The sequence below is a fragment of the Neovison vison genome, chromosome 3, assembly GCF_020171115.1.
Source record: "Neovison vison isolate M4711 chromosome 3, ASM_NN_V1, whole genome shotgun sequence".
NCBI lineage: Eukaryota > Metazoa > Chordata > Mammalia > Carnivora > Mustelidae > Neogale > Neogale vison.
In genome coordinates, this window is record NC_058093.1 from 72,779,556 (window position 1) to 72,787,382 (window position 7,827).

The 7,827-nt window shown below is 41.8% G+C and overlaps 1 pseudogene; it reads right to left on the minus strand.

The window, feature by feature from the left end:
• Positions 1–1,710: 1,710 nt before the first annotated feature.
• Positions 1,711–3,177, minus strand: LOC122903522 (annotated as a pseudogene).
• Between the last annotated feature and the right edge of the window lie 4,650 nt (positions 3,178–7,827).

Genomic DNA, 7,827 nt, shown 5'->3' on the forward strand with positions numbered 1-7,827 from the left:
ATAAAGACCAATTGAATCAGGATATCACCATTTTGTGACCTCCTAATGAATTAGTGGATCTGAGCAATGACCACCAATGGCTGCTCAGATCACCAAAGAGAGACAATCAAACATTATGTACACTGTTTAGCGACCAAAGTCTGACATTATGTACATCTTAATAGAAGTGCAAAACACTGTATAAGAAATACGCTTGACAAAATAATTGAACCTGAATCTTATCAAGCCCCTAGATCTAACTGCCAATTTAGAGGTTACAATGACAGAGTAATACAATAAATTCAAACTATTGGAAACTCCAAGACAAACACCGAGTTTCTTCAACAATAACAACATCAAAATTGCAAGGAAAAAAAGAAAGGAGAGAAAGAGATGATAGGGAGATATGTAATTTTTCTTTACATATAAATGTATGTATTTATTTGACCTTTTTTTTTTTAAGTTTCTTGTTTTTTTTGTTTTTGACAGACAGAGAAACAAGTAGGCAGAGAGAGAGGCGGGGGGGGCCTCCATGCTGAGCAGAGAGCCCAATGCGGGGCTTGATCCCAAGACCCCGAGATCATGACCTGAGCTGAAGGCAGAGGCTTAACCCACTGAGCCACCCAGGCGCCCTCGATCATATTTTAAAAGGCAGAATAGAATCACATCCATTTTTTTTCATTTATTTATTTTCAGCATAACAGTATCATTATTTTTTCACCACACCCAGTGCTCCATGCAATCCGTGCCCTCTATAATACCCACCACCTGGTACTCCGACCTCCCACCCCCCTGCCACTTCAAACCCCTCAGATTGTTTTTCAGAGTCCATAGTCTCTCATGATTCACCTCCCCTTCCAATTTACCCCAACCCCCTTCTCTCTAACTCCCCATGTCCTCCATGCTTTTTGTTATGCTCCACAACTAAGTGAAACCATATGATAATTGACTCTCTCTGCTTGACTTATTTCACTCAGCATAATCTCCTCCAGTCCCGTCCATGTTGCTACAAAAGTTGCGTATTCGTCCTTTCTGATGGAGGCATAATACTCCATAGTGTATATGCACCACATCTTCTTTATCCATTCATCCGTTGAAAGGCATCTTGGTTCTTTCCACAGTTTAGCAAATCACATCCATTTTAAAAAATAGCATCCCTGTAAACAGACTGAAATTCAGAGCTACTAGTTTTCTTCAGAAACTTCTGAAGATAGAACATTAGCAGCCTAGAAGCCTTTTCCTTCCCCTCTAGGCTCTCCTGCACTTGTGGGGAGGAAGAGGTTGGTTGACAATTGACATTAAATAAATAGCATATGGTTGAGTTTGCCAAACTTGCTAACCCTTCTCATGGGGAACAGGGTGACTTCACTTATTCTCAAACTAAAGTCCTAGAGTAAGCAAGTAGGCTTATCAAACAGATTATTGAGGGAAGTTCCCATTGTAGATAATTTCCAAAGGTAGGAATGAATGAACTCAGAGCTTAATTGTTCAGTCCTCTCTTTTGCTTCCCAGAGTGAGGTATACTATCAGTGGTGCTCAGATCCTTGGTTCATTGAGACTCGGTGTAATGTGCTCAGTTCCTTTGATTGAAATGTGTTGGAAAAGCCATCTCTGGGTAGGGAAGAGAAGTTGGTTTATTACAGTGATGGTACTATTCAAGGAAAATCGAAGCAGCCAACACCAAGCAGTGTCCTTTTTCTCTTGAACTTCAAGTATCATCAGCTTCACAGTCTAAGCAAACTCAACTGGGAGAGCAGGTGGTGAGGTCAGAGAAATGAGGACAATTTTATCCATATCTGTAGACCATCTTGATCTTCTTGGATTCCCAGCACCCCTACCTTTGTAGTCAAATAGTTATGGGGGGTTAAGACTTCGTTTTTTTACCAGTTCAGTAAAATGGCATACATAGCTGATCATTTTAAGGTATACCATAGAAACTATGTTATTTTCCCATTGCAACCTCCATTGTTTAGATGCATAGACAGCCTCCCCATTGATGCTTAACCACTTCCCAGCACCAAGAGGCTTTCTTGGAAGATGGGAACAACCAGTCCATATTTAGTGGGTTTAACATTGAGAAGATAGTTGCCTCCCAAACCTACTGTCTAAACCAGTTCTGAAATGATTTCAGATTCCCTTGCGATGTCAGACAAGGCCCTGTCCCATTGATAATCCCAGGATGCCTTGTGGATGTGGTGTGTATCTCCCACATGTGATATAGTGACCTCCCTGGCTTGAATTTGCCTTGACAGTTGTAGTATCATCCATGGTAACAGGAACACTTCCAACCCCACAGGTCATTTCCCTTCATCCCTCACAGAGCTATCCCTGAAGATAGAGTTCCAATAAGTATCAGGACATTCTCATTCTCCATCAGATCAACAGGTCAGGGCCCAGATAACAAGGTCAAATAGCTCTGGCATTGTTTTCACACTGACAAAACACTGTGTTTTGAAGCCATTTTTCTTACCAAGTAGACAGTTGATGGGGCCATTCTAAGAGTGAGTGAAAGACTTCAGGGCACATGTTCCTCTTCTGAACAGCTGTTCCCTACTCATCAACTCAACAGAACATGATGGGGATGGGGTCCCACGTCCTCAGAGTTCTGGATCCAAGACATAGCCTTGGCCAGTTGGTGAAGTCTTTGTGATACTTTGTGGTCAGGATTACCTACTGGCTACATGGTTTAGACGAGTTCAGCCCACTCGTGGAGGTGGAAGAGTTACATGGGGAACTGTGGCCCTAAGTCCGAGGGGCTTGGTAGTTATTGCGCCTGGGGCGGCTCCTCGCCCATCCAGTGTACCCATCCCACTCACTGACCCAGGCCAGCTGGAGAACATGCCTCTGGGGCACTAACTCCCCAAATTCTGCATCACCCAACTGATCCAGAGTTGAGACTTGGCCACTTCAGGCTGTAGTGGTGCCCAGCCCACACTGAGCCCCCAGGATTCCCCCTGGCCTGACATCTGTCAATTAAGAGAGACTTTTAATTCATCAATCCTAATGAGTGGACTTTGTGTGGAACCTGACCCAAGCGAAGCAAATGCTTTGTTATGTTCTCTTTTGTTTGAAGGAAAACAGGATCAATCTGGTGTTCCCAGAAGGAAATCTGACAGAATGGAGCGTCTTGGGGTAGAGAGGTTGGGAAGAGTGGGGGTGCAGGCCAAGGAGGTGATTGTGGGACCTCCTCACTGCCATACTCGTCTCAGCCTCATTTAGCTCTTGTTTTTAATTAGCCCCTCAGTGAAATGTTCCAGTTTAAGTAGAATCTTAGACTAGGGATCCAGAAAAAGACCAGCTCTATCACACCAAGCCCTCCATTTCAACTAGAGAGAAAACAGGAGAGAAAGGAGACATATCTCCAAATTCAATTCTGTCTTCACTTATGCTTTAAAGAGAACTTATGTCATTCACCAAAGAGATGTATTTTCCCCAGGGGAGACAGCAGGTGTACATTTCCTCTCAAGGTTATTTAATTGCTGTCAGGAAGACATATGATTAACAAAACCAAATGCTGGAAATATGAAGTATAGACAATTTTAAAGTTGTTTATAGAGTTGATTACAGTATATCATACAATGTGTTTATATGCCATAAACCTGCCTATCACAAACTGTTCCCACACCTGTGCATCTGCATTGAACAGCCCACTGCTTAGCTGTGCATAAATCCCCTGCTGAGACAATGACCAGCACCCAGCAGAACCCAACTTCCCCCGATGGCCTCTCTCAGTCACCTTGTATGCATCACCTCTCCCAAAGGCCTGCACACCTGTAGTGTCCTCTGCTGCAGTGAGAGCCCTCTGAGCTCCACAAAAGGAAAACAGCAAGAAAATGACAGGCCTTTGGGGGTTCCTCACTGTCTTTTAAGATATTGCTATTCAAAATGGGGCCCGCTGTTGCCATCTTGGTTACCATTCAGAGAGGAGACCAGCATAGAATCGAGAGAAAGCATTTAAAATGTTGAAATCCATTTGGCAGGATGAGTTTATGTCTGTTGAATCTAATAAAAAAAAATGGCACTTGGGTGTTGTGTGTATTGGTTTTTTTTATTCCATTTTTAGTTACTTTTATTGCCCCTTCCAAAATATCAGGCTCTGTTAGATTGCAAATTAAAAAAAAAAAACAACCAAAAAAACTTCTCTTTCACTCTACATAATTTGAGAAGCACTGCCTTAGAGTGATGCACCACCCCCCACTCACCACAACCCCAAGCTTTCCTTGGCACTCTGACAGTTCCCAAGAGTCAGCCAATGGCAAAAATGTGGACCTAGAAAGATGGTCTTCCCAAAGAGGCAAAGGGTCACTCATGGGTGAGAAGCACCAGGGGTTGGTAGATCTCATGAAACCAGCCGAGTTGACCCCTGATCACTGCATACACCTTAGTCTTTCCAACAGTTAACAGTGTTGTAATGCTAGTCGTAGAAGCAGCAGCAGTCAAGACTTATATAGCACTTACTGTGGTGTAGCTACTGTCCTAAATGCTCTACGAATACCAGATGACAAGTGGTTCTTTTCTTTGGAGTGACATATATGCACACCTCCCTATACACGTATACTGGAAAGCATAGCATCAAGCCAGTTTGCATGGATCTGAAAATTTGCTAATGACTGACCTCTTATTCTGGTATTTCAAGACATCCTTCCAAATATACTAGAGACACTTATTAGAACTCCCAGGAAATAAGAATTTCATGTTCAGATACTGGCCATAGAGCTCAGCTGGAAAATTTTTTTTAACAGAAACAGCATTCCATCTTGGAAAATATGGAGATATTTGGACCTCTGTTTTTATTTTTTGTTGTTGCTCTTGGAAGTTCTCAGGCAGGAAACAGAGATTCACAAAATACACGTTAAGAGGCAAATACAACACCACCACAAAACTTGCTTCACTGTACAGAAAGGTTATCTAGTACCAAGTCTTTCATTTACTAGTTTTCTCCCCACAGATAGGTTGTAAGACTGAGGCACAGTTTATATATTTCTGTACTCCTTGCCCCTTGTTGAGGTTCAATAAATGTTCAAATTTTATGAAGTCTGTATTCCACAAATGGAATCTATTTGCCCTTGAAGTATGAGCCTTCTTAGACTCTGTGTGAGGTGGGTGAATTCTGCCCTCTCCCGTGATCTCTGCTATATCCAAAGATATCCCACTGCTGTTGGCAGCCAGATTCACTATTTAGCTTTTGAGTGGTCAAAATAAGTTAACCACACACAGATTTTCAGTACATCATTGTAGGTAGGGATCAAGGAGTTCACCCTGAGGAAACTTAAGCAGGGGAAACATTAGCTTCTCTCTCATGTGTCCATGGCCTTTTTCCTTCCTTGGGTTTTAGGGATAACCTGAGGCTTGACTTTGTGGGGTTAATGGATGTTCCCAACCCAACATGAGCAGGCATGGGGATGTTTTCTCCCGACTGACTAAAATCTCTTCTTCTTCTCACCAGTTTAAAACCTAAGTGGTAATGCTGAATTACCAATTAATATTCCCTGGAAGCCCATAGCATTCCAGAGCCATGATTCCTGCCCCTAGTTAACCATGAATCTCAAGAGACTTTCTCCACATTAATTCCTTGTGCCCTTCAAGATGAGATTATGGGTGTAGGCATCCTCCTGAAGATAGGGAAGAGAAAAAGTGGGCCTCCAAGGTAGCTCAGTGAAAGACACAATGTGAGTTAGTGAAAAGACAAGAAGAAAAAGGTATCTCTTCATTAGTGGGGATGTTTCCAGGAGAAAATGTCCAAACTTGTTTCATTGTGTTATTTCTTATGTCTCTATAGTAACAAGAAATAGGACAGTTCCTTATAAAATGCCCTCATTTTATAATGAGGGTGCCTGGCTGTTTCAGTTGGTGGAATGAGCGACTCTTATTCTCAGGGCCATGAGTTCAAGTCCTGAGTTGGATGTAAAGATTACTTAAAAAAAATAAAGCATTTTTTTAAAAATTGTCATTTTACCTTCCCAACAAAGTAATGAGAAAGATATTAGTATGTTCACTTTATAGATAAGGACACCAAAACTCAGGAAGAATAAGTCTTTTTCCCCACATTCATACATACTGGGGCAGAGGCAGGACCCTAACTGAAGTCATCTGCCTTTAAGCTCAGTGCTCTTTTACCAGCGCAGATGCCTTTATGGTCTTTTCCTGGATTTACCATATCCCAAACTGAATTCCCGATTATTCCTCTAAATCTTTCTTCTCTCAATATCTGCGTAAGTCTGGGAGTCATCTTTTGACATTTTATTCTCTCACTTTCCCAAATCCAAACCATTATCAAATTATGGTAATTTCGTGTTCAAACAGCCCTCTTGTGACTTCTAATTCCCCCACGCGGCTCAAGCACTCCAGTCATCTATTTGTAAATGCACGTCAAAGTGGAATGTGTCCAATTAAGAATGTTACTAGGAAGACAGAGCAGTTGGGAGATGAGCTAGATTTCCTTTTAAAAATAAGATTTTGAGGGGAACTTGGGTGACTCAGTCAGTTAAGCCTCTGACTCTTGATTTTGGCTCAGGTCATGATCTCAGGGTGGTAGGACCGAGCCCTGCATTAGGCTCTGCCCTTAGCAGGCAGTCTGCTTCTCTCCCACTCCCTCTCCTCCTCCCTCCCACTTGAGTGCACTCTCCCTCTCTCTAAACTAAATAAATAAATTTGTTTTAAAAAATTAGATTTTGAGAGGTTTCTTCAAAAGAAAATAAGGACAAATTAAGTTTGTGAGTCATCATATTTGCTTGGCTATACTGAGAAGTATTAGTTGTAGTCACGGTCGTATGTGTTTTTTTTTTCAAGATTTTAGTTATTGATTTATTTGAGGGAGAAGAGAGAGAGAGTGAGCATGCATGAACAGGGGTGGGAAGGAACAGAAGGGGAGAGGCAGTGGGGGAGGGGCAGAGGGAGAGAGAGAATCAGCAGCAGACTCCACACTGAGCTGGAGCTGGAGGTGAGGCTGGATCTCACCTCCAGGAGATCATGACCTGAGCTGAAACCAAGGGTCAGATGCTTCACAGACTGAGCCACCCAGGCACCCTGTCATGATCCTATCTTAGGTTTGTATTTTAACTTCTCTAAGTGCAACTGAAATCCTTTCAGGAATAAATCAGAGTTCCAATTAAATGCACAGTGATTTAATAACAAAAGAAACTAATGCTTTAGATGCTCTAGTTTTTCTCTCACAATCAGACTCTGAAATCTGGGCAAGAAAATGTTCTTATAATTTTACAGATTGAAAAAACAGAGGCACAGAGAAGCAAAGTGACTTGGCCAGTGTCACACGACAAGACCTAGGATCTAGAATACCCACACCCATTTAGGGGTTCTTTTCTCATAGGCTTTGCTAGCCTCTCTGATGCATTCTGTCCTCATAGTTTAATGCTAAGATGACCAAAGAATAAAAAGCAATCTAGGAAATTAAAGATTTAGCAGAAGTCTGTGGCACGTACACTGTGGCCCAGATACCATAGTTCCTCTGTTGTTGTTCTAGACACAGTGTTTGTGCTCCAGAAAATAAGAAGCAAAGACCTCAGTCAGAAATTTTCTTAAAGGACAAGAGTATTAAAAATAACTATAACTATGATAATTTGGTAATGAATGCACCATATAAAAAGAGGTAAATTGTGACATCAGAAATGTAAAAGGGTAGAGTTCTTGCATGCAATCCAAGTTTGGCTGTTAATGTTATATCTAGAAAATGTTTTATGTAAGCCTCAAGATAAGGACCAAGTAAAAACTTCCAGTATCTTCACAAAAGATAAAGAGAAGAGAATCAAAGCAGTCCACTATGCAAAATCACCACTTCACAAAGGAAGGCAGCAAGCAAGGAAGAAAGGAACAAAGGGACTAAAAAGCAGC